Source organism: Podarcis pityusensis (assembly GCF_964106645.2).
Source record: "Podarcis pityusensis genome assembly, chromosome: 6".
Classification (NCBI taxonomy): domain Eukaryota; kingdom Metazoa; phylum Chordata; class Lepidosauria; order Squamata; family Lacertidae; genus Podarcis; species Podarcis pityusensis.
In genome coordinates this window covers 11,851,840-11,878,950 of record NC_138030.1, presented here as the reverse complement: position 1 = coordinate 11,878,950, position 27,111 = coordinate 11,851,840, and the positions used below count along the sequence as shown (strand labels likewise).

Below are 27,111 nucleotides of genomic sequence, written 5' to 3'. Positions count from 1 at the left end.
CAAATTGTCAAGGGTACAGTGATAATGTGTGTGCGTCCATGAGTGCACTTCTGAGATAGCATCAGACATGGCCCAACACACAACTTCTTAAAATGGCAACTTGGAGCTACTAAGAAAAATCTATTAAGGTGCAATCCTATCCACATAAAGCTGGGTGAGAGACACTGATTGAACTCAATGGGCCTTACTTCTGACTAGACATGTGCAGCTTTCCACTGTCAGAAAATTTAAATGCTCATTGATTTAATCAAACAAGAAACTTTCCTACAATTAGCCACATTGAATTGTAAAAGTAAAAGGTAATGGAACCATGGATGTTTATGTCCTGTCAAAGGCGACTATGGGGTGTGGCGCTCATCTCGCTTTCAGGCTGAGGGAGCTGGCGTTCGTCCACAGACAGCTTTCCAGGTCATGTGGCCAGCATGACTAAACTGCTTATGGCACAACGGAACACAGTGATGGAAACCAGAGCACATGGAAACACCATCTACCTTCCCGCCGCAGTGATACCTATTTATTTACTTGCACTGGTGTGCTTTCAAATTGCTAGGTTGGCAGGAGCTGGGACAGAGCAACGGGAACTCCCTCCGTTGTGCGGATTCGAACTGCCAACCTTCTGATCGGCAAGACCAAGAGGCTAAGTGGTTTAGACCACAGCGCTACCCACATCCACTGATTGTAAAAGTACCATTGAAGAGCACCATAGTGCTCTCATATATACCTAATCATTTCAATTGAGTCATGCAGGATATATTCTCACTGGACTGCACCATTTCAGTACAAGAAAGTTGCTGAAACAAACACGCACGCACACATCAGTGTCATATTTCAATATCGCATATCGAACAAGCTGCTGCAACTCTGAAGAACTTCAGAAAATGCACATACACACACTTCGCTGACAAGCTGGTTTTTCTCAAGTTCTAACAATAATCGTAATAATAATTTCCCATATTTATGAGACTTCCACTCCTGATCTCCAGTCCTGGTGAAAAGAAAACATATGTTACATAATTCATTAAACCCCAAAGGCTTTTTACATATATTACCATGCAAAAAAAAAATGTGTTAACACTCAGGGCAAACGATTTTCAAGATAATTAAGAAAATGAATTGTGGCAACGTTACTGCAAGACTTGAATTACAAAAATACTTTCCAATGATATTTCCTCATATTCGTGTAGGGTGTTTTTCTCTTTCCTGTTTGACTCAGAATTTGTAATAAAGAGCAATGCGATAAAGGAAGCGCTATCAGAACATTAAAACTTTTCCATTTCAATCAAAGCTGTTCCTGGTTACCAAATTATTTATAGGATACGCTTATTTTATAGCCCATCATAAAACCTTTGCAAATAAATACCATATATGTCTAGATAAAAGAGGTGCAAGAAGATTGTAAATGATGCGTGTGGAACTCCCAGCCCATATCTCATTAACTTTTTTGGCTTGTAATCGTTTTTTGTGTGTTAAGGTATAAAGTCCACCAGCCAGGTAATATATGAAAATGGGTGCATATTTCATCTTAAAAGTGACTAATTCAATGTATGGGGGGACAGGATCCAGAAAGTGCTACAATGAAGATTTGGAAAGAACCAGGGATGGAATATCTGTAGCTGATAAACAGCTTCCGTGATCAGCCAGTTTTATATAGCTATTGTGGACTTTTCTGGCAGGACTGCAATGCCTCAAAAATTTAAAGCTTATGCCCTTGGAAACACACATGGCTTCCTAGCAGTACATGTGAAAAGGATCTAAGGGTCTTGGTGGACCACAAGCATAACCTGAGCGAACAGTGTGATGCAGCCACTAATAATTAATTTCCATGAGGAATTTTTTTTTAAGGGAAACTGATGTGGACATGTGGAGAGCTGAATTTAAGACTGAAAAAAATGTGAAACCAAGAGAACATGAAATGGACAGATTCACTCATCCCTATACCCTGTGTATTAATACATGTAGCTGACACTTTTCAAAGAAATCTTTTCTGGCAAAGAAACATGGTTTGTCTTAGTCAAGCTAGAAGAGCTCGCTCAGGATAGTTTCTCCAGGGAGTGGTGACATAATAGATCAATCCCCTTAGGGTTTGGGGTTTTTGTCTTCATCATTATTATTTAATCAGTGCTCATTAAGCAAATCTCATTTGGTCTTGCTGACCTTGGCAGCATTACAGAGTCTCGTTTTCACATGGCTGAAATGGTGCTCTTAAAAAAACAAAATGAAATCTCCTCTGTATTAGTAACCAAGAAAATGATTCCAACCAAATTGTGTGCATTCTTCCCACTGTTCATTCTTTACCTGCTTTTATATCTCTTTTTGATATATTCTCCTTTTGATAGAATTAAAACTTGGTAGATCAGGGTGCTGTGGACATAGTGTATCTTGATTTCAGTAAGGCATTTGATATAGTCCCCCATAGTATTCTTGCAGAGAAGCTGGTAAAATGTGGACTGGATGAGATAACTGTTATGTGGATTTGTAGCTGGTTGACTGACCGAACCCAAAGAGTACTCATTAATGGTTCCTCCTCATCCTGGAAAAAAGTGACAAGTGGGGTGCCACAGGGTTCTGTCCTGGGCCTGTTGTTGTTCAACGTCTTTATAAATGACTTGGACAAAAGAATTGAAGGGATGCTCATCAAATTTGCAAATGTCACCAAACTGGGAGAGGTAGCTAATGCCACATAAAAAAGAACCAGGATTCAAAATGACCTTAACAGGTTGGAGACCTGGGCCCCAACTAACAAAATGAATTTCAATAGGGACAAATGTAAGGTTCTGCATTTAAGCAGGAAGAGCCAGCTGCACAAATATAAGATAGGGGACACCTAGCTTGCCAGAAGAGAATATTGCATATTTTATTGAAACTCTTTTAGTTCTCTTCTTAGTTCCTTGGGAAATTATACTTTGATTTCCTCCTGCCAGCTGAAGGCATAACACCTCCAGTTCATGGGACGAATTAGGCCTCCCCATTTGACTTGTGAGGTCATTTCAGTCTAGTCAGATCCACCTTCTCTACACCTAGCATCATAAAATAATGATATCCTAACAACAGCAACAGCAACAACCAAGTTACTGCTCCCTGTATTGAGTATGGGTGTATTTGGTTTCGCATACGGCTACTGGAAGTTTATATCAACTGTCCTGAAACTCTGGAACAAACTGAATTTCCCATGGTAAAACTGTACATTTATAAAGGTTGGTAAAACCAGTCTTACCTGATAAGTCTTCATCTTAAGCGGGTGTAGTTTATTTGCTGAGTTCTGCTTATTGCATTTTCTTCACAGGGTTAGGTTCATATTTTATTTTGTAGCTGTTTCATTTGTTTTACTTCATGTGCCGCACATCTGATGCTGTTGGAAGAGACAGCGAACAAATGATTTTGATAAGTAAGTAGCAACTGTGGGTTTGTCTCTCTCTCAACATGGCCACAACAGCCTGTACTGATTTATTAAGGAGGAGTGGTCTGGACTCTTGAGTTCTAAAGAAGTAAGGACCTCTGGCATGGTGGACTAATTCTTTCCATATGCTTTGAACTGTTTCAGCGAATGTGCCTGCCCCAGACGTTGTCGCATTGCGAGTAAGATCTGAGAGATGCCAGAGTGTGATCTTTTTTGTCAGCCACTTAGCTTTGGGGCATTCATTTTATTCCAGTGTAACTTTGCTGATGTTACCTGCATGTCTGAACTCGAGAATGGGCTTTTGCCACTTTAAACGGAAAGAAAGAATGCAAGAGACTATCAGAAAACTTACCAAATGTTTTATTCTCTCTGTAGTAGTCCCAACAGAATCAAAACAAGATCAGACAAATATATCCTTGTACTTTTAAGTGTTTCAAGGTTTGAGTTAGTCAGAGTCTGACGATCGCTGATGGTTGCAAAACTGGAAAGCTATGTTCTCCATGGACCCTCACTCCATCCCGGGCACTGTGACATCATCTGTCAGGGGCCAAAGTTATGGAGGGAAGCAAAAGAAGGAGTCATGACCACCAGCTCAAATGCCAGTTGCTGGGAATTCCAGGTGAGGAGAGTGATGTTGTTAGACCCTCCAAGTGTCCCTATTTTCCAGGGACCATCCCGGTTCCTGATTTGATCCCGGAATGTCCCACTTTCCTTTAGGACGTCACTATTTTCATCAGAGAATATGGAGTTATGTGGAGCCAAGGAGATAAGTAACTTTAAGGGTACCTCGGGTTACATACGCTTCAGGTTACAGACTCTGCTAACCGAGAAATATTACCTTGGGTTAAGAACTTTGCTTCAGGATGAGAACAGAAATCGTGTAGCGGTGGCACAGTGGCAGTGGGAGGCCCCATCAGCTAAAGTGTTGCTTCAGGTTAAGAACAGTTCAGGTTAAGAAGGGACCTCCAGAATGAATTAAGTTCTTAACCTGAGGTACCACTCTATACAACTTTTAGAAGACATCTGAAGGCAGCTCTGTATAGGGAAGGTTGTTTTTTTAACAAAAAAAATGTTTAATGGCTTATTATGTTTTTATATGTGTTGGAAGCCACCCATAGTCAGATGTAAAGGTAAAAGTAAAGGGACCCCGGACCATTAGGTCCAGTCGCGGACAACTCTGGGGTTGCGGTGCTCATCTCACTTTATTGGCCGAGGGAGCCTGTGTACAGCTTCCGGGTAATGTGGCCAGCATGACTAAGCCGCTTCTGGCGAACCAGAGCAGCGCATGGAAACGCCGTTTACCTTCCCACCAGAGAGGTACCTATTTATCTACTTGCACTGTGGCGTGCTTTCGAACTGCTAGGTTGGCAGGAGCAGGGACCGAGCAAAGGGAGCTCACCCCTAGTTGTGGGGATTCGAACCGCTGCTGTCGCGAATTCCTCGCGGCACTTTTAGCAGAATGCTCAGAGTCCCAGGTTCTTTAGTGCAGTATTTATTATTGTGAGCTAAATATATATACAAATACCTACAGAAGCAGTTCATATAATCACTGCATTCCATCGTAAGTCCATTCCCTCCCATTTTCTGTAGATCACTTTTTAAAGCCACCCAGACACCCACCCACATAATATTTAAATTGTATGCATTTTTATACACTCTTCCCTTTAAAAAAAAAAAAAGTCTTTTCTATTTCCAAGGTTTGGGAACTGTGAATTAGGTCAGTTAGCTTCAAAATATGTTCTGAATGAAATCCTCCTCCATCCCATTCCCTGCTTCTTATGACTATAAACTACACCATTTCAGATGCAAGGAAATCACATTCACCTTTGCAGCTATTTCTTCTTTCATTTTAGCCATGGGACGATAGTGCTCAAATAGAACAAAAGGACACTGGATTGTGGTGTTGTTGTTTTTTTCATGCAACACAATTGTTTCAATGGTAATTTCCTGCTGCCCCCTCTAATTAGCTTTCGATGGCAATTAATTCCACACAATGTGAAGTTCTCCTTTCGCAAACTTTTCCTCCTAGCAAATGATGGCAGCAATTCCGAGCAGGTGGGTGTTTTGTGCATCCTGTACATTTGAACTCATGCCTAAGTCTATGTGAATTGTACCAAACATTTGAAGAGTTATTCATTGGAAACAATGTTCAGTGCGTGCACAACTATTTTATTCCTTCCCCCCACCACCCCCGTGCAAATTCTTCACGGAATCATCCTGAGTTTTGCTGATATATCTGTCATTTTTAAGTAGTGGCTATGTACTCTGGCTTAACAGCATTTACAAACATGCTTTGTGTTGCTCAAAGGATATGCTTACTGTATACCTAAGTGGTATTTATACCATTTAAAATTGCAGCCCATTTCACAATGCAAGTCTCGTTGTTCCAGCATCTCAGTTTTAAAGATGTGTAGGAAATCAGCCCTGAGTGCTCACTGGAAAGACAGATCGTGAAGCTGAGGCTCCAATACTTTGGCCACCTCATGAGAAGAGAAGACTCCCTGGAAAAGACCCTGATGTTGGGAAAGATGGAGGGCACAAGGAGAAGGGGACAACAGAGGACGAGATGGTTGGATAGTGTTCTCGAAGCTACCAGCATGAGTTTGACCAAACTGCAGGAGGCAGTGGAAGACAGGAGTGCCTGGCGTGCTCTGGTCCATGGGGTCACGAAGAGTCGGACACGACTAAACGACTAAACAACAACAACATAATATGGAATGTCAGAAAGGCTTAAAAGTGCCAGGGCCCTCATATACAGGAATAATTCTCCTCCTGTGAACTTCAGTGTTTCATCTACTCTAGAAGGGTTTCCTTCTCCCTGCTCTTTTGAGTTTATGAACTGAAATTTCTCCCTCCATGATTAGGAACATTGGAAGCGGCTTTGTATCGAAATAGATCTGTGTTGTTTGCACTGACTCACAGCAAGCCTCCAGAATTTCAGGTAGGAGTTTCGCCCAGCTCTACCTGGAAGTCATGAGAATTGCAGTTTATGAACTTAATCCATTCCGGATGTCCGTTCTTAAACCAAAGCATTCTTAAACCAAGGTGTGCTTTCCCATAGCAGCAGGGGGTTTAATTTACAAATGGAACACACTCAACAGGAAGCAGAACATGTTCTGCTTCCAAGGCAAAGTTCACAAACCAAAACACCTACTTCCGGGTTTGCAGCGTTCTTAATCCAAGTTGTTCATAAACTAAGCTGTTCTTAAACCAAAGTACCACTGTATTGTTTTTTTGATCGTGTCTGTGAACGGCTCTGAGTAAAAAAATATTTATAGAAAGTGGTGTGTATGGTTTTAATCAGCAGATCACAGGCCTCCTTGTCACCTTTGACTAGAGATTGGATTTGGGGATTTAGGCATACTAAGCATGTGAGCTCTTTCTCAGTCTCTGACATCAGCACCGCAAAACCAAGAAAACAACTCATCCTGCTATCTTGTGCCAGTTCTAAATTTCCCTTCCCAAACCCCTTTCAATAGAAAGCTGGCTGGAAGGTTAACAGTTTGATTTCATGAATCGATTGGATTCTTCAAGTACTGAAGATTGTCTCGTTCACATATCATGAATGCTAGCTTGCACCAATTAAAATGGGATGAAATTGCATTCATCCGTAGGATCGTTGCATGCTTTGGGATACCTGTACATTCTAGTAGCACACTTCACCCTAAGGCAAAGTGCTCTGATGAGGGAAAGTCTGTTCACGTGCCCTTTGGCATGTGGAGAAGCGTGTTGGGTTTGCTTTGCATGTTTTGAAATGTGCTGCATGATATAAACAACTTCCAGAACCTGGAGTGTGCACATGGTGCTGATTCTTTCTAGACTGTGCATACATCTCCAAATGGATGGTCAGCCTGATGTGGTTTGACAGCACCAGTCACCTGTCTGGACCAGGAGGGGATGGAATCTAGGTCATTTGTTCTCCCTTTCTGCCTCAACATGCATTTTCAAAGCTGGCAGTCATCTGTTTGGCACATGAAGGAACAGAGATGCTCTAGATGGTTAGTTGCATTGTTTTATCTTAAGTTTTTATTTAGGGCATCACTTTATTGATTCTGTTTACATCAATTATATGCTACATTTCCAAAGCAGTTAGTGAAGCAACACACACACACACACAAATACAAATCCAACCCTTTGAAGTGGATGTTGTTGGACCTAAATTCCACCATCCACAGTCAGCATAGCTGGTGGTCAGGGATGAAGAGAGTAAATTTTGGAAGAATGTTCTTGTTGTTGTTCAGTCGTTTAGTCATGTCCGACTCTTCGTGACCCCATAGACCAGAGCACGCCAGGCACTCCTGCCTTCCATTGCCTTCCGCAGTTTGGTCAGACTCATGTTTGTAGCTTTGAGAACACTGTCCAACCATCTTGTCCTCTGTCGTCCCCTTCTCCTTGTGCCCTCCATCTTTCCCAACATCAGGGTCTTTTCCAGGGAGTCTTCTCTTCTCATGAGGTGGCCAAAGTATTGGAGCCTCAGCTTCAGGATCTGTCCTTCCAGTGAGCACTCAGGGCTGGTAAAATGCAGTCTTGACTATGCTACCACTCAGTGGATTTGTAACTGGCTGACTGACCGAACCCAAAGGGTGCTCATCAATGGTTCCTCTTCATCCTGGAGAAGAGTGACTAGTGGGGTGCCACAGGGTTCTGTCTTGGGCCCGGTCTTATTCAACATCTTTATCAACGACTTGGATGATGGACTCAAGGGCATCCTGATCAAATTTGCAGATGACACCAAACTGGGAGGGGTGGCTAACACCCCAGAGGACAGGATCACACTTCAAAACGACCTTGACAGATTAGAGAACTGGGCCAAAACAAACAAGATGAATTTTAACAGGGAGAAATGTAAAGTATTGCACTTGGGCAAAAAAAATGAGAGGCACAAATACAAGATGGGGGACACCTGGCTTGAGAGCAGTACATGTGAAAAGGATCTAGGAGTCTTGGTTGACCACAAACTTGACATGAGCCAACAGTGTGACGCGGCAGCTAAAAAAGCCAATGCAGTTCTGGGCTGCATCAATAGGAGTATAGTATCTAGATCAAGGGAAGTAATAGTGCCACTGTATTCTGCTCTGGTCAGACCTCACCTGGAGTACTGTGTCCAGTTCTGGGCACCACAGTTCAAGAAGGACACTGACAAACTGGAACGTGTCCAGAGGAGGGCAACCAAAATGGTCAAAGGCCTGGAAACGATGCCTTATGAGGAACGGCTAAGGGAGCTGGGCATGTTTAGCCTGGAGAAGAGGAGGTTAAGGGGTGATATGATAGCCATGTTCAAATATATAAAAGGATGTCACATAGAGGAGGGAGAAAGGTTGTTTTCTGCTGCTCCAGAGAAGCAGACACGGAGCAATGGATCCAAACTACAAGAAAGAAGATTCCACCTAAACATTAGGAAGAACTTCCTGACAGTAAGAGCTGTTTGACAGTGGAATTTGCTGCCAAGGAGTGTGGTGGAGTCTCCTTCTTTGGAGGTCTTTAAGCAGAGGCTTGACAACCATATGTCAGGAGTGCTCTGATGGTGTTTCCTGCTTGGCAGGGGGTTGGACTCGATGGCCCTTGTGGTCTCTTCCAACTCTATGATTCTATGATTTCCTTAAGAATGGATAGGTTTGATCTTCTTGCAGTCCATGGGATTCTCAAGAGTCTCCTCCAGCACCAAAATTCAAAAGCATCAATTCTTCAGTGATCAGCCTTCTTTATGGTCCAGCTCTCACTTCCATACATCACTACTGGGAAAACCATAGCTTTAACTAGATGGACCTTTGTTGGCAAGGTGATGTCTCTGCTTTTTAAGATGCTGTCCAGGTTTGTCATTGCTTTTCTCCCAAGAAGCAGGCGTCTTTTAATTTCGTGACTGCTGTCACCATCTGCAGTGATCATGGAGCCCACGAAAGTAGAATCTCTCACTGCCTCCATTTTTTCCCCTTCTATTTGCCAGGAGGTGATGGGCCCAGTGGCCATGATCTTCGTTTTTTTGATGTTGAGCTTCAAACCATATTTTGCGCTCTCTTCTTTCACCCTCATTAAAAGGTTCTTTAATTCCTCATAAACTCCCTATTTAGACATTCAGAGATATTAGATGTTAAATGGAATCGCTTGCAGAATTAAAATATGAACAGTGGATGGAAAATAAAATATAATATTAATAGAAGAATTATAGAATTATAGAATAGATAAAGGTAAAATGCTGTATAGAAGACCATGGAAGAAGGATGGGAAGTCAACTTTTAAATTATGCATTAAATTATGTATTTAATTTGATGTTAATTTGCTTAAAAAGAAAGGAAATTCAATAAAAATTAATTGGCAAAAAAAGGGGTCTAGCAACAACTGACAGGCTTCAGATTCTCCAACCCTGCTTTAATGCCACTTAAATCATAAAACTAAAGCAACTATCAATAGCATAAATAAGATCATTCAACTCTTAAAAGCTTGATGGAAGAGCAATTTTCTTTCTACTTTGCTGCTGGCAATCTTCCAAGTGATAGCATCCCTACTGAAAAGACCCACCTCCTTGAAGCTTCCAATGGAATATCCACGCATGATGGGATCTGGATTGGGGCTTCAGTAAATCTCAAGAACTGAGGGAGGAGGTGGATACAAGGTGACTACTTATTCACCATCCAGAATGGAGGGGGTGGCAAACACAGCACAAATTTGCATACAAAAGTTGCATGTGCTTATATGTGTGAGCGTAGAAATGCAAATTTAGAAATAATTAGTATAATTTAAATAGAAATGTGATGCCTCTCACTGTAATGAGGGAGAATGTGTGCCAGGAGAGCCACACCAGGCTATTTTTGCACCCTAGGCAAGGCTAAATACTTGCACTCCCCTCCTCAAAAAATAAAATAAAATGCTAACTTCAATTTTCAAAAACAGGTATCTGGTAGAAAACATGAACAGCCCCACACCTGGAACTGCTAGATTTGTTTTAAATTGCAAGAATAAGTAATACAATATTTGATTATCTTTCTCAGATTCAGAAGGAAAGGTGCAAGCACACAAACCATTTTGAATAATCTCACAAATTGCCATTTTAAAATTTAAGTCCCTTAAAAGTTTCACAGCAAAACATCACTTTGCGTGCCTTTTCCTTTGCAAGTTTTGTCCACAATTCCCTCAGGCTGAGGGCTGACGCTAGGGCATGTTCTGCGGCTATAGTTGCCAAATCAACTATGTCTTCCGCGACATTTCAAGTTTTTATATGTTTGAGCTTTCAGAAACTGTGTCAGGGATATGAAATAAAGTAAAATATCAGGAATGTATAAGATATAACTAAAACCAATCTTGTAATGGTTCTAGGGGTTGCTCATGCGTAAATCGGCGCCACACCTGGCTGGGTTGCCTGAGTGAACCCTTTCTGTCCGGACAGCCACTCGCCCGTGGCTGTCTCAATCGCTGGCAGAATCCATCAGTGGGCGTTTCTTGAACTTCTTCCAGCAAAGAAGTTCTTTGACGCCTAGTCTCCGCCTACTCTCCCTGCGTGGAAGCCTTCTGCGCAGGGAGGGTGTGGGCAGCGGAGGACCCGTGCTCTCCCCACTGGTTCCCGGAGAGGAGTCATGGAGCCACCTCGCCGATTCCCCCATCTGCCCCCCTTCTCCACTGGTGCTATGCTGATTTCCTTCCCCAGAAGATGTGCTGCTTCTCTCCCTCCCAGGACGCTCTCCGGAATCCCTCTGGAGCCCTCCCTCTCCCCCTGGCTCCGATGGCAGTTCCCTGACATCCACCTCCTCCCCAGGACCCCCTCCACCCCCGGCACGATTTTCCGATATAACCTCATCTCTTTCCTCGGCCGATGATGCGGGGAATCCCCTGAAGGAGCTGTCACCATCCTCTGAGGATTCAAAACCAGCCTCCCACCCGCTCAGATCTCTCCCCTCAGGGTGGACCTCCCAGTCTGATTCTTCTCCCTCTGACACCTCTCCTCCCTCCTCTTCGGAGGCAGGAAAACCCACAAAGTCCCCTTCGTCGTCTGTGGTTCCAAATTCTTCCTCCCAGAATCTCGCTAGTGGTTTTGGCTTATCCGGGAACAAACTGTGGAATTCTTCCACCAGATACCCGTCATTGATTGACTCAGCGGGGACTCACGTGTTTTCTGACCTGGGTTCTCCTTCCCAAGCTACCAAGTACTCCACCTGGTGACCTCACCACCTTGAATCGAGTATTTCCGTGGCTTGGTTGCGGTGTTCCCTCTCCTCTACCTGCAGGTGGGTGGTGACTCCTCCCTCCCGCCCTGGAAATTCCCACCCCTCCTTGTACGGTGAAAGTAGGGACCTATGGAACACCGGATGTATCTTCATGCTGTCCGGCAACTTGAGTTTGAATGCCACTGGGTTCACCTGCTGTGTTACCTCAAAAGGCCCCAGCCGCCTCGGCTGCAACTTCTTGCACCCTCCCTTTAGGGGTAACCCTTGGGTTGACAACCACACCTGGTCTCCCACCCGTATGGCCTTCCCCTCCTGACGGTGCTTGTCCGCCTGCCTCTTGTAAACTTCCTTGGCCCACTCCAGGTTCATCTTGAGTTGCTGGTGCAAGGCCTCCATTTCTTCTATAAACTGCTCAGCTGCGGGTACACTCCATGCTTCCTCCCCCCTCCCCGGGAAGGCCCTGGGGTGACACCCATAATTGGCCATAAACGGGCTCATTCCCGTGGACACATGTTCAGCGTTATTGTACGCAAATGCAGCCAAGGCTAGTTTCTCTACCCAATCGTTCTGTCTCTCGCTGACGTAGCAGCGTAGGTATTGCTGGAGTATACTGTTCGCTCTTTCTGCTTGTCCGTTGGTTTCTGGGTGTCTCGCCGTCGAGAAGCTCACCTCGACCTGTAGCAAGCTCATGAGCTTCCTCCAGAACCTGGAAGTAAATTGTTTCCCGCGATCCAAGATTACCCTCGAGGGAACCCCATGCAGTCTGAAAATGTGATCCACAAACAACCTGGCTGTCTCCTCTGCTGTCACCGCGTGTGAGCAAGCTATGAAATGGCACATTTTTGTCAGTAGATCGACTACTACCATGACTGCTGTCTTCCCCCTTGACTTGGGCAAATCTGTCATAAAATCAATGGACACCACCTCCCAGGGCCTTCCCGGTGTAGGTAAGGGTTCCAGTAGCCCTGCGGGGGCAGCCCTCTCTCCCTTTGCCCTCTGGCATCGGTCGCACCCCCGTACATATTCCCGTACGTCTTCCCTCACCTTTGGCCACCAGAACTGCCTGGTGATGAGCAGCATGGTCTTGTGCTGTCCAAAGTGCCCAGCTGTTGGGTTGTCATGGAGTTGTTTAAGTACCTTCCCCCTCAAGGTCTCCCCCGGTACATACAGTGCCCCCTTATAGTACAGTAGCCCTTCCTTTTCCTCAAACCCTCCATGGTCTTCCCTTCCGTCCCGGAGTTCCCTGATTTTTGCTTGAGCGAACGCGTGGTCTCTAGTAAGCCCGGCCAGTTCTCATTTCCCAACCAGCGTTCCCACACACACCCACCGGTCCTCGGGAAACACGTGTCGGATCTCTGGTGGTCCCTCTCCCTCCAGGTACTCCGGTTTCCGGGAGAGAGCATCCGCTCTTACGGTTTCCTCTCCCGGCACGTATCTGATCTCGAAAGAAAACTTGGCGAACTCCTGGGCCCATCGAATCTGTCTCTGGTTGAGCACCCACACGGTCCGCCAGTATTCCAAGTTCTTGTGGTCAGTACAAACCTGGATCTTGTGCCGCGCCCCTATCAACAGATGTCTCCATTGCCGAAACACCGCATAGATCGCAAGCAGTTCTCGGTCATACACTGTGTAGTTTTGCTCTGACTTGCTCAGCTTCCTTGAGAAAAAGGCACACGGCCTCCAGTCCTGCTTGGCCCCGGACTGCAAAAGGACCGCTCCAACAGCTCGGTCGGACGCATCCGTCTCCAGTCTCATGGGCTTCTCCAGATCAACGTGCAGGAGCTGCTCTTCTGAAGCAAACACCTTCTTCAGCCTTTCAAAGGATTGCTGGGCACTTTCTGTCCACGCGAACTTCTTTTTGCTACTGAGACAATCTGTTATGGGTGCTGTCAAGTGAGCGAAGTTCTTTATGAACTTCCTGTAGAAGTTGCTGAACCCTAAGAACCTCTGCACATCCTTCCGGGTTTTGGGGGCTTTCCATTCCAGCACTGCCTTCATCTTGCCTGGGTCCATAGCTAGGCCCTTGTTTGACAACTTGTACCCCAGAAACTCTACCTCCCTGGCGTGAAATTGGCATTTTTCCAGCTTGACCCACAACTGATGCTTCTGCAGTCTCTGTAGCACTTCCCTGACGTCTCTGACGTGTTGCTTCTCATTGTCCGAATAGATTAAGACGTCATCCAAAAAGGCTACGCAATTCTTGTACAGCAGGGGCCCTAACACGTGGTGCATGAATGCTTGAAAGCAGGCGGAGCCCGATTGTAATCCAAATGGCATAACTAAGTACTCGAAGGCCCCCAGGGGGGTGAACATGGTAGTTTTCCATTCTTCCCCCTCCCTTATCCTGATTAAATTGTATGCCCCCCCTGACGTCCAGCTAGGTAAAAATCTTCCCCTGCCTCACCTGTGTTAAAATGTCGTCAATCCTTGGCATTGGGAAGGTCACAGGTTCTGACACCAGGTTTAGGGCCCTATAATCCACGACCAATCTAGGCTGATTAGTCTCTTTTTTGTCCACAAAGAACACTGGACTGCCCCCCCACCCCCTTTGATTCCCTTATGAACCCCCTCTTCAGGTTTTTGTCAATAAACTGCCGCAACTCCTGCATCTCCCGGTCGGACATGGCATACAGCTTACCCACTGGCAACTGAGCCCCTGGGAGTAGGTTTGGCAGTCAAAGAGCCTGTGGGGGGGGTAGTCTATCTGCCTCCCTCTCGCTGAAGACCTCCAGGTCAGCATATTGTGGTGGCACCTCCCCCTTTTGTTCCACGGCCAGCCCAGCCACTCTGGCCACCGTCATTCTTGGGTTCTCCCCTCCCAGACAGTGTCCTAAGCAGTAAGCTGACCCAAGGGTGACTGACTGCTGATGCCATGACACTACGAGATCATGCAGTGCCAACCAGCTCATTCCCAGTATTATTGGGGGTCCTGCCAGTGTGACCACGTGAAAGGCAATGGTCTCCGTGTGCCTGGAAACCCTCATTCGCATTGGCGGGGTCTGGTGTGTCACTTCCCCTCCCAGAAGTTCCCTGCCATCGATGGTTGTCACCTGCAAGGGAAAATCTAGAGGCAACAGGTGGAGTTGGTGCTCCAGAGCGAAGTCTCTGCTGAAGAAATTACACAAGCTGCCCGAATCCAGCAGTCCCTTAACTGTGACAGGGTGCCCATTCGGGAGTTCTAGCACCACTTCTATGGCTATAGCTGCCTTGGGGGGGTCAGGCTGGGGCACTTCTATTGGTTGCTGACCTGGCTGCTGCCCCTGTTGGTTGGCAGCCAGGCGTTGGCGTTTCCCTGCACCTGCCCTTCCTCCCCCTTCTCGTCGTGGCCTGCAGCTCCCACCATCCCTTGCCAGGCCTTTCGTTGAGGGCAGACCTTAGCAAAATGTCCTGGTCGTTGACAGAGGAAACACTTCCTGGTAGTTTTCCAGTCCTTTCCCTCCCTTTTACAACCTTCACCGGAGTTTGAAACCTCGCGCGCGCCATCAATTTCCATTGGCTCCGCCGCCTGGGAAGGCTCCCTCGGTATCTCTGGAATGCGGTAGTCATGGAAACGTTCCTCTCTCATTTCCCGCTTCTCCTGCGCCCGCGCTTCTTGGAGTACGCCTATCGCGAGCACAGCCTTTGTGAGCTCGTCCATCGACCGTGGGCGGGGCGCTCGGGACAACTCGTCTTTCACTTCGGGGGACAGACCCGCCTCAAACAACATTTATATCGGTTCAGAGTCCAGATCCCACCCGAGCCGGTGGACTAACATCGCAAAACGCGACCAGTAGTTTCTGACGGACTGGCTCCCCTGCTTGCACCCCATCAGTTCCCGCCGTGTCACGCTTTGCTCCACCTCGCTGGAGAACATCGCGTCCATTCCCTGAAAGAATTTCTTAAGGTCCTTCAAGGCATCATTTTGCGTCGCCATTAGGGGCCTGATCCATTCGCGTGCCCCGTCCTGCAGATGCCCCACAATGTAAGCCACCCTCTCCCCGTCATCAGCAAAGTCATCTTTCTGCAGCTCCAAAGCGTACTGCACTTCCGTTCGGAACGCATTGTAGTCTTGGGGCTTTCCACCAAACTTGTGTACCAGCCCCAGTACCTTCCTTGCGATGGGGGTGGTTCTGACCTGTGCATCCTGAGCCCGTCTTTCCTCCAGCTGCGCCGTCAGGATAGCTACATGCGTCTCCAAGTCTCAGTTCCTCTCGACCAGACTCCGCACCGCAGCTGGTTGCTCCGTCTCTCCGGCTGTTCCTGTTTGGCTCATTGTGCTGCCTCTCCTGGGCTGCGCACAAGCAACGTCAGGGACTGGCGGATTGCTGTAATGGTTCTAGGGGTTGCTCGTGCATAAATCGGCGCCACACCTGGCTGGGTTGCCTGAGTGAACCCTTTCTGTCCGGACAGCCACTCACCCGTGGCTGTCTCAATCGCTGGCAGAATCCGTCAGTGGGCATTTCTTGAACTTCTTCCAGCACAAAAGTTCTTTGACGCCTAGTCTCTGCCTACTCTCCCTGCGCGGAAGCCTTCTGCGCAGGGAGGGTGTGGGCAGCGGAGGACCCGTGCTCTCCCCGCTGGTCCCTGGCGAGGAGTCATGGAGCCACCTCGCCGATTCCCCCATCTGCCCCCCTTCTCCACTGGTGCTACGCTGATTTCCTTCCCCAGAAGATGTGCTGCTTCTCTCCCTCCCAGGACGCTCTCCGGAATCCCTCTGGAGCCCTCCCTCTCCCCCTGGGCCCGATGGCAGTTCCCTGACAAATCTGTTGAAAACTGTGCCCTTCTGAGGTCTGTGGCCTAGGCAGCTGAGAAGTTGGCGTAACTGCAATTTGGCGGGTGCCCGGGCACTCACAGTCTTGCATAGATGCCGTGCCTGCCCAACCCTGGTCTCTATCAGAACACAAAATCATAACACCAGCCCTGTGTGCCAGCTCAATCTACTGCCCAGGTGTAACCGTTGCTGGACAATCTTAAGGTCCCCAATCTCCCTGGTTATTTTTTATTTTTATTTATTGAATTTATATACCTCCCTATACCTGGGGGTCTCAGGGCGGTTCACAGAATAAAATCAAGATATAAAACCACAGAATACATAAAAACAACAACCCAATAGCTGCCGCCCCCCCAAATATTTTTTTTTACAAGGTCATCGGATGTAAATCAAATCAACCAAAGGCCTAGTTAAAAAGGAATGTTTTTGCCTGGTGCCTAAATGTGTATAATGAAGGCACCAGGCAAACTTCCCTGGGGAGAGCATTCCACAGATGGGGCAGAGAAGGCCCCGTTTTCGTGTTACCACCCTCCAGACCTCACGATGAGGTGGCACATGAAGGAGGGCCTCAGATGATGATCTCAGGGTCTGGGTAGGTTCATATGGAAAGAGGTGTTCTTTGAGGTATTGCGGTCCTGAGGCATTTATTTTTCTTTATCCTTCAACCAGACCTAGAATGAGTTGCCATTCAAACAACTCACTTCTTCTGGAAAGTAAGGCACATGTCTACCCTAGGAAGAGAGGAGGTGATCTCTATAGAAGGGCTGGGGAACCTGTGGACCTCCAGATACTGTTGGACTTCATCTTCTAATATCCTTGACCATTAGCCATGTTGTTTGGGTCTCAATGAAGTTGGCAAGCAATGTCTGGATGGCCACAGGTTCCCCACCCCTGGTCTATGCCATAACGCTAAATCTCTTTCTCTTTCCTCCCTCCTCCTGGCCAGCCCTTAGCTGTGAATATATAGTGCCAGCGGAACACCAATTGGCCTCAACCATAATATCAAATACAGCATGCAATATGTAAATACAATTGCCATACTGCTCTTTGAGGCTCTCTCACGTTCAAGGATGGATTAATATTACTTATTATTTTATTTTATTTAGTGTTTGTTACAGCTGGAAATGGAGCACAACAAGGTTTTTCACAGTAAGTGCAGTCACCGTGTTAATGAAAGCTTTTATGACAATGTAACAATGAATTCCAACATTACCAACAAGTTTAAAAGGGTCAAGTGTCCAACTTCAGATCTTTCCATCATTCACAAAGTTGCAAGATGTATACCCTATTCAGATACCTTATTTCCATTTCAACTGAATAACATATTGTTGGCAGGAATGAGACGACTCAAGCATCTAAATAATCATAATGGAAAACAATTCTACTCAGCCTTGACTCTGATCCATTTTGCAATTGATTGGCTTCAGTTACTCATGATCTCTTTGTTCCACATTTGCTGAAATGTTGAGATCTAAGAAACTAACTTACATTTAGCCACATCAATGGCTGATCTTGCCTAGCATCATAGCTCCGATTTATGGAAGCGACTGATCTGATGTATCTTTCCTGGGTGTCTCAGGCTGACATTCCATAAAGCTCTACTACCTAAGTTGTTTCTTTAACTAACAATGCAAAAAAAGATTGAACTCCAAGCCCTCACAAGCTTCACCCCAGCCTTTAATTCATTTCACTTATATCACAGGACTTGAATTCTACAGCACTCTCCTGCTTGTGATGTCCTGCGACTGGTATTCAGTTGCATGGCACCTCCCTGAATCCTGGGAGCTGTAGTTTGTTGTGGGTGCTGGGAGTTGTAGCTTTGTGGGGGGGCTCCTGACAGCTGTCAGCACCCTTAACAAATTACAGTTCTCAGGATTCTTGGCAGGGGGAGGCGGGAATGTGCTTTAATTTTACAGGGTGGAATTTAACATAGCACTAAAGAGATAGTTCCTTCGGTGCAAGCATTTCTGCTTGTCAGAAGAAACCACCTCCCCTCTCTTTCCCTTGCACAGATTTGGGGAAGGAGGGGAAAGTTCCATTGTGCCAGCAAGCATCCATGTGCTAGCTTCCCCTAGTGGAATGGGGTAGTTGAATCTGACCAATCATGTGTAGGCCACCTTAGTGGCCTGACCACGGGGCTTTTTTCCAGCCAGAAGTCGCCAGAACTCAGTTCCGGCACCTTTCAGGTGGGCACCACTGCCATTATAATAGAACAAGGGGGGCGTTTATGGTGAGTTCTGGCACCTCTTTATCTAGAAAAATAACACTGCCTGACTCTATTGGAAAGGTCAGGGGTGGAGCAGACAGGGCAAACAGATGCACCCTCTACAAACTGTTTTGCCCTCACACATTTGGCTTAATGCCTGAACAGAACTCATGTGAGTGATGCTATTCTGTGTGAATGCTGTCTGGTTTGTGTGGTGCACACAAACCAGTGAGCATAAAAGAAGGATAAAGAATATGAATATAAACATTCCTTTCGTTCAACGTTTCACTGAATTGCAAGTCTCAGGTTAAGATTTACAGTGTTATGCCATCAAACAAGTTTTTGCATCGTAAATACAACTAGACCGATTTTAAGGAGATGTTCCTTCCGCAGGAAGCCTTTTAAATCGACACTTTCCACGATGCAATCCCCTGGGCGTATATGAGAACTTTGATATAAATGGTTTTCTCTGCTAGATTTCCTATGTTAGTTGTACTCCTTATTTACAGAATTGGGGACCTACCTCTCCCAGGTGCTTGATGCTTGTGTTTGTGTGGAGGTTGGAGGTCCCTTATTTCTATTGGCATGTAAAGGGGATGACTTCTCTGCAGTTAGTCAAATGACCTCTTTCATGTGTTGAAAGGATACAGGTGGGGATTGTGGGGGTGTGCTGGTAAGCTTCCCTTCCCACAAAGATGCGCAATGGCCATGCTGCCCTAGCTGTGAGTTTGGCCGCCATGTGAAGGGGCCATGAAGTTGTAGTCCAACAACTCCCATCAGCCCCTGCTAGTGTGGCAAATGATTGGGGATGACGGATGCTTTAGTCCAGCCACACCGGAATAATAATAATAATAATAATAATAATAATAATAATAATAAAAAATTTATTTATACCCCACCCATCTGGCTGGGCTTCCCCACAAAATATTTTTCTTCCAACAAAATATTAAAATACAGTAATGCATCAATCATTAAAAGCTTCCCTAAACAAGGCTGCCTTTCGAATATGTCTTCTAAAAGTCTGGTAGTAGTTGTTCTCTTTGACATCTGGTGGGAGGGCATTCCACAGGGCAATTGCCACTACTGAGAAGGCCCTCTGCCTTGTTCCCTGTAACTTGGCTTCTTGCAGTAAGGGAACCACCAGAAGGCCCTCAGAGCTTGATCTCAGTGTCTGGGTAGAACGATGAGGGTGGAGATGCTCCTTCAGATATACTGGACCGAGGCCATTTAGGGCTTTAAAGGTCAGCACCAACACTTTGAATTGTGCTCGGAAATGTACTGCATCATATTGGCAGATGTGGCCAGTGGTTATCTCAGGTGGTGCTTCCCCAATGCTGCACATCACCGCTGGTTACTGAGAATGAAAGGCAGTGAGGAGCTTGGTGACTTCTGAGTGCAATGGCAGGAGTGTTGGATTGGCACTGTGCTGGCACTGATTCCCCACTGTATCTCCCTCTCAGTAACTGAGAACAAAATAGTGCTGGGAAGCCAAGCAATGCCATTCTGCCCGCACCCCTGTGACAACCACTGTTGTATATTGCCTACTGGGGCTTCACAAGTACTGGCGTATGACCTTCAGACTCTTTCAGGGAAAGGAGATCCTGAATGGAGCACATCTGTGTACATACGTGTGTGTGTGTGTGTGTGTGTGTGTGTGTGTGTGTGCGCGCGCGCGCACATACTAGGGAATCTGCCTCATCTCTGCTCTCCAACCCACCTACCCCTTTGGCAATCGCTCTTTCCCATACCATACCTTTCCACCTCGCCCACCCCCTTGCCTATCCTCTCGCAGCTCACCACTCCCCTCACGGGTCATCCCAAGCCCCTCCACTCACAGCTTGCCCCAACCTCCACCTCCTTTGAAAGACACATTTCATGTGCAAGGTAAGTGCTTCATCCTGCGGCTTGCTAAACTTCTGGGTCAAGGGCCTCCCCCATTAAAGCTCATTGCAGGCACATTTAGTGGAAGGGGGAGGCGCAAAGTACACCCCCACACACACACATACACACACTTCATTAAGCAGCTCACCTGGGCCAGCCCGCCATTCTCTGTGCTGCAGCATGCATGGGAAGCCACACAAACTGCTTGGTGACATTTTACTTTTTGTATATAGGAAGATGCATACCGAGCCCCATCACATTGTCCCCAAATTCATGGTTGGCTGGGATGTACCCACCCATTCATGGTGGGTGTACTGTTGAGGGGGAAGAATGTTGTCATTGGGAATGGGTCAAATGAGTGCAATCCTACAGCTCCTCCCAAATGCTTCCAGTGTGTGAAGCAGGTTAGGTGAATCTCCACTATTCCCATCATCCCTGAAAAATGTTTCCTGTGGATTCAGCGGCTAGAATTGGGGTATCTTTTTCAAAGCTGGTAAAAAGAAAAAAGAAAAAAATATCTTGTCCCTTCTGGAAACGTTTTTACTTAAAACCCACAAATTCAGTGAACATTAAGCAAAATTATTTTCACAGATTACTATCTTCAGTGGAACCAAATCCATTATCTTTGGGAGACAAGTTGCTTTATGACATGTTTTAACACTCACATTTGTTGCATAATGTCTCAGCACTTTGTAAGTGGGCTTTATAAAATGCTTCTTGAATTATACAGCTGAGCTTTTTATATAAAAAAAACCTTCCTCACTCTGGGCAATGATCTCAAGTAGTTGTTTTAGATAGATACCTAATTCTAAAACAGTGTTTTTGCTAGCTTTCCAGGATTATGAATGGTGCTAGAATTTTTCTTAAGAGATCTATTGAGTAATAAGTACTCCTTTGCACCCTGAGATCTCAAAATTTTGGAGATCTATTTCAGAGGCATATTAACACTTTGAACCAGACAAGGGGTGTGGAACCTGCGACACTCCAGATATTGCTAGACTCCACCACCCACCACTGAACTTATTTTGGGCATTTGCTGGCACACCACTAATCCCGAAGTATTTTTGCCTTATTTACCCAGAACGCCTCGCAAACAAGAAAAGAAAGGGGGAGATGAAGGGAAGTTCTCTTTCTGCAGTTCTCTTACTGCACATAACTGTGGCATTGTGGGAAGTCTTACTATGAGAACTATTGCTTCTTTTCTCTTGCATTCTGGGAAGTCTCGCTCATAATCTTTTCTCTGCTTCTGCACATGAGTCTGAGAATGTTCTGAACAGTTCCCATTGAGTTCATGAAGCAGTGTATCCTGACCTGTTCTTAATGCATTGCTGACCACATCTACGGAACGTGATTGTTGTATTCTTTCATGTTATGTTCTTTCAATATCAATCTTTAGTTATAATTTAATTAGGAGGTTTCATGCCTGTCTAGTTCCAGCTCCGTTTCTCAGCCTTTGATCTATCAGTGATAAACGGTTATATGTAATTCCCACCTTGTACCTATGTTAACCAATCAGCAACAAGATGCTTTGTGTTTGTATCAACCAATCAGCCACAAGCACACCTGTGGCAATGTTTGTAATATTCAATAAAAGAGAGTTCCCGGGGCAGACACCTCTCATATGACACCTGCCACTCGTCTGTCGTGATTTTCAACCCAACACACCACCCCTGACTCTTGGCCATGCTGGTTGGGGCTGGTGGGAGTTGGAATTGAGTAACATCTAGAGAGCAACAAACTGTGTGGAGCAACAACCCTGTAGGAAGGTGAAGGGCTGGGCTTCAGTCATTAACAATTTTTGCAGGGGGTAGGATCAAAGAAACATAAATTGCTACTAGACATTCATATGGAAGTTTGAAAGGATTTGGGAGGAGGGTTTAGCAATCTAAACTGAAAATCAGGTTTGGGGAACAATCTAGGTACAGCCCTGGCTTCAGACTTTTTCAGCTAGGATCAGGGGCGTCTTACCTATAGAGGCTAGTGGCGCAGGGTGCCAGGGCACCAGGTTCTGGAGGGCGCCAGGGAAGAGGTAGAAGCTGGACAAGGTGCCTCCCAGCATCAGCTTGCTGCCCTCCCCCAGCCTCCACCTCTTCCCTGCCATAGGAGCTGCCCTCCAGCCGCTGCCTGCCTCCTCCAACCCCACTGGCAGTGCCGTCCTCCCTAAAAAAACTCTGGGAAATGGGGGGGGCGTGCTGGAGGGAGCTTTGCACCATGGCACCGGATATGCTTAAGATGGCCCTGGCTCGGATATAGGAAGAGGAACTTAAGGCTGTACTGTGATGACATTGGGCCCCAGAGAGATTGTCTAGAATCCCAAAGTCTACCTCTTCTCTTCCAAGTGCTGGAGAGGGTGTGGTAGTAAAAGATCTTTTTTGCCCATGTTGTGGGCATACTCAGTAATACCTTTTGGGCATGGGTGATTAAAGAGATATCCTCCACTACTGGTCAGATACTGGCTCTTGACTCTGGGATGGCATTACAATCCTTTGACTTGCTGGATGGCTCCCTACATTTCTGTACTGGAGGGAGGCTTACCCCTTCCACCAGGTGGGCAGCTGTTGCAGATCCTCATGTCGGGTTGCCATCCTAGGGCAGTAAAAGAAAACAGAATGTACACAGCCGGGTGGTCATTGTGGGAATTCCCCTTGGCTGCCTGGGCAGTTGGCTCGAGTTCCAGTATAGAACAATGTTATTACTGGAGTGGGTGCTGGTGGCACTGTGATCTAAACCACTGAGCCTCTTAGGCTTGCCAATTGGAAGGTCAGTGGTTCGAATCCCCACAACGGAGTGAGCTCCCATTGCTCTGTCCCAGCTCCTGCCAACCTAGCAGTTCAAAAGCACATCAAAGTGCAAATAGATAAATAGGTACCTCTTGGTGGGAAGCTAAATGGCATTTCCGTGCGCTCTGGTTTCCATCACGGTGTTTGTTATGCCAGAAGTGGTTTAGTCACGCTGGCCTCATGACCTGGAAAGCTGCCTGTGAACAAACACTGGCTCCCTTGGCCTGAAAGCGAGATGAGCGACACTACCCCATAGTCCCCTTTGACTGGACTTAACTGTCCAGGGGTGCTTTACTTTTATCTTTTACCTTACTGCTGGTGGCTGCCAGCATATGGAACATGGCTCTTTCTGAAAGCTTTGCACAACATCAGAAAGTGGCCAGAGTTGAATTTTAGCATGACAAATGTGAGGCAACAAAGTTTTGCTTTCTCGGTTTAGTTACCAAAATGACAGGGTCTCATCCACCACCACCAAGCATGGCTCGTTCTGCTGTGGCATATGCGTTGAGCTTACCTTTTGGTTCCGGCTGTATAGTCTTTTACCTAATAGGAACTCATGGTATTGTTTGACAGTTTATGTACTTGGTCTGCGATTGTTTGTTTTTACGTGCTCAGGTGTTTGCATGTTAAAATTTCCATTTCAAATATTTTTTATTTTTTTTTTTGCAGAGGGACACAGAATCATTTGAAGTACTGTCGATGCTTATGACTTGGGGGCAAGTTGGAAATGGGCGGGGGAGATCCACAACCAGATATTCTAATGAGCAAATGCCGCTTTCCTGGGGCAAAGGAGGCAGTTCAGATTGTGGGTCATGGTGCTGAATAGTTAACCCTTTCCCCCAAGTTATGTTCCCAGCCAGAATCAGCTCTCCAGAGGCAACGGAGAAAGAGCTTTGGCACAAGTATCAGTTCAGCTGCAACCAACCATTTTCCTTATACTGCTACTCAATAACAGCAGCAACCAAAGGTTAGTTGGGAGCTGCTCAGCTCCAGAGGCTTTTCTTCACCCACTTGCAAGCTACATGATATATATTTGATAAACTCAAGTCATTAGCATGTTAGCAAATATATTTCTCAGCACTCTTCACACAAAGATACCTTTAAAAAGACATGCTGGGTTGACCCTGCTTTGGGCTATTCCTTTGCCTTATGTAAACTTTGTTTTTGGGCTATTTCTTTGCTTTATGTAAACTTTGTTTATAAACCCTGGCTTATAAACTTTTCTTTCCCCTGCTCTGTAGCTCATCCACCTTGCTTGTCTGCTCATAATTTGGTTTCAAGCAGTGCTTTTCCCCCTAAAAAAATGTTTAGAGGTACAGTCATACGTTGTGTTGTGTCCGATCCATGTTGCGTCTTTTCACGTTAAGTCCCACGATAACCCGGAAGTACCAGACCGGGTTGCTTCTGGATTTTGCTGCTCGCGCATGTGCAGAAGCGCTAAATCACACTTCACGCATGCACAGAAGGGCCAAATTGTGCTTGCACCTGCACAGATATAACGCTTCAAGTTGCGGGCATTTCACATTACAGACGGGCCTCCAGAACAGATCACTGAAATACTGCCCTTCAGTGAGGCCAAGCTTAGATTCACAAAACGTTTAGAGGTATGCGTACCTCTGCAAAATCCCACCCCCCAAAAAAGCACCAATTTCAAATATATATAAAATTCATCCCTGCTTATCCCTTCCCTCTTCTCCCCTGTTGATCTTCTCTCTCCTGTAAAGAATATAAAGAAAAGCTTGGCTGGTGCATCAAGACCATCTACCACACATCCTGTTTCTCATGGTGGCCAAACAGACACCTATGGGAATCCTGCAGACAGGACCAGCATGCCATCACCCTCTCTCCACTTCTGATTCCCAGCAGTGATTCCCAGAGACACACTCCCTACACCAGTGGAGGAAGAACACACCCATCATGGCTGGTACCCACTGATACCCTTTGCCCTCCGTTAGTCTGCTGAATCCAGTTTCGAAGTCAGTGGCCAACACAACATATTGTGGGATATAATTCCACTATGTTTAACTATGTGCTGTTCGAATAACTTCTCTCCCCCCCCCCCTGCCCTGAACTTCCAACATTCTGGGTGGAATTCAGCAACTTTGTTGCATTGCCATGTGAAATAAATTTGGTTGTTTGCATGACTGCTTGATGTCATCACATTGCCTACATGATCAGAAGAAGAGTTTGGATTTGATATCCCGCTTTATCACTACGCTAAGGAGTCTCAAGGCAGCTAACAATCTCCTTTCCCTTCCTCCCCCACAACAAACACTGTGAGGTGAGTGGGGCTGAGAGACTTCAGAGAAGTGTGACTAGCCCAAGGTCACCCAGCAGCTGCATGTGGAGGAGCAGAGATGTGAACCCGGTTCCCCAGATTACAAGTCTATCGCTCTTAACCACTACACCACACTGGCTCTCGGTAATTGGATGTGACAGGTGTAAGAAAAAGCAGCTACTTGAGGGCCACCAGTGACCCATTCCTGGCTCAATGGCCATGTTCCATCAGATCCTGCCATTGGTCATTTCCCTGCTCTGTGTATTTCAATGGGAATTTGCTCAAGGGTGCATAGAGGATACCTGGTAGTAGTACATATGGAATTCATTCCCACAAAATGTAGTGATAAGCCTACCAATAACTATTAGCCATGATTGTAATGTTCTATCAGGGACAATATTATTCTGAATGCCAGTTGCTGAGAATCACAAGTAGGATGAGTGCTGTTGCTCTCACAGAATTCCCATAGGGATCTGGTTGGCCACCATGAAAACAGGATGCTGAACTATAGGGCCCAGTGGCCTGATCCATAGCTGACTGCGCCCAGTTCTTTTATTGCCTTCTTCTTTCTCTGAAGAGATAACCTAGAAAAAGAAAAAGAAAAAGAAAAAAGAATGGCAGCTTAAAACCAACAGATGCGGCTTTTTATTATTATTTTCTCTGAAAAGAAAATAAATGAAAGAGTGGATAGCTCATGCATGGCTGCTGTAAAAGTCCATATGCTCCTCAGCAAGAGTAAATTAATCTTGTACATGAGAGGCCCTCTTTCAGCCATCTATTGCTTTCTAAATTAAAAACACCCCCCCAAAATAAAACCCTGCCAAGTGAGGTTTATTGAGGTTTGTCCTCGAGCTATTTACACAGCAAAATTAATTTTGTTGATCAGGTTTCCTCCTTTGGTTGACTCTGTGATCTAATTCCTCCCATGTATGAAAAACCAGATTAATAGGAACCCAAGATGGTTTAATATATTTTGACAGCAAACACTTATCTTTAATCTTCTCCAGTTTGCTGACAGTCATATCACCTTATGTATTCAATGTATTCCCCCCTCCCTCTCCCAGCCTCAGTAATAGGGGCTTCTGTGCTAACAAGTTGCACAATGCCTCTGCGTGTTTGCATTGACTCGAATACATTTGATTTCCTCACTGACTGATAAGCGCATCAGACAGCAGTGCACAGCAGTGGGCTGGGAAAGATGCTTTTGTTCATCCCTGTTCATCTGCATGACAAGAGGGAGCATGAACACTCCCAGAGCTCTTGGGACAATCATGCAGATAACGCAGGAGCCTGGACTATCTTCAAAAGATGCAGCCGTCCCTCAAGCCAAGGAAGGAAGCGCCACAGTGATTACTTGCATGAGTGGAGTTTAACAGCCTTCATATTAGAAGAGTAAATACTTCCTAAGGATCCCTTATTGGCAATGCATGGACAAGTCTGTCATTTTCAGATTCTCGCAGTTCCTCATTTTGCTAATCTTACATTCAATTAGCCACATTTTCCACATCAGTTTAAAGCCCTTATGACTATCCCCCCAGTATTTTAGTGCACATTCCTTGTAATGGCTTACACACTATTCTAGGTATCTCCCCACCCCCCTGCCCTCCAATGCAATACAGTTTAATTTTCCCTAACATGCATTTTAATGCACACAGTCTCCTAA

The 27,111-nt window shown here is 45.9% G+C and overlaps 2 long non-coding RNA genes across 3 annotated transcripts; one reads left to right on the top strand and one right to left on the bottom strand.

Annotated features, from left to right (window-relative positions):
• Nucleotides 1-815: 815 nt before the first annotated feature.
• LOC308480265 lies at nucleotides 816-23,044 on the bottom strand. 2 transcript variants are annotated; one of them, XR_013987971.1, is made up of 4 exons: nucleotides 22,794-23,044; nucleotides 3,750-3,934; nucleotides 3,215-3,349; nucleotides 816-985 (listed from the first exon to the last, which is right to left on the bottom strand). It is a non-coding gene; the product is annotated as an uncharacterized lncRNA (long non-coding RNA). The 2 variants fall into 2 exon arrangements; XR_013987972.1 differs by having other exon boundaries at nucleotides 22,926-23,044.
• Nucleotides 23,045-23,057: 13 nt separating this feature from the next.
• Nucleotides 23,058-25,362, top strand: LOC308480291. The gene is made up of 3 exons (XR_013988000.1): nucleotides 23,058-23,150; nucleotides 24,015-24,137; nucleotides 24,895-25,362. It is a non-coding gene; the product is annotated as an uncharacterized lncRNA (long non-coding RNA).
• The last annotated feature ends 1,749 nt before the right edge of the window (nucleotides 25,363-27,111 follow it).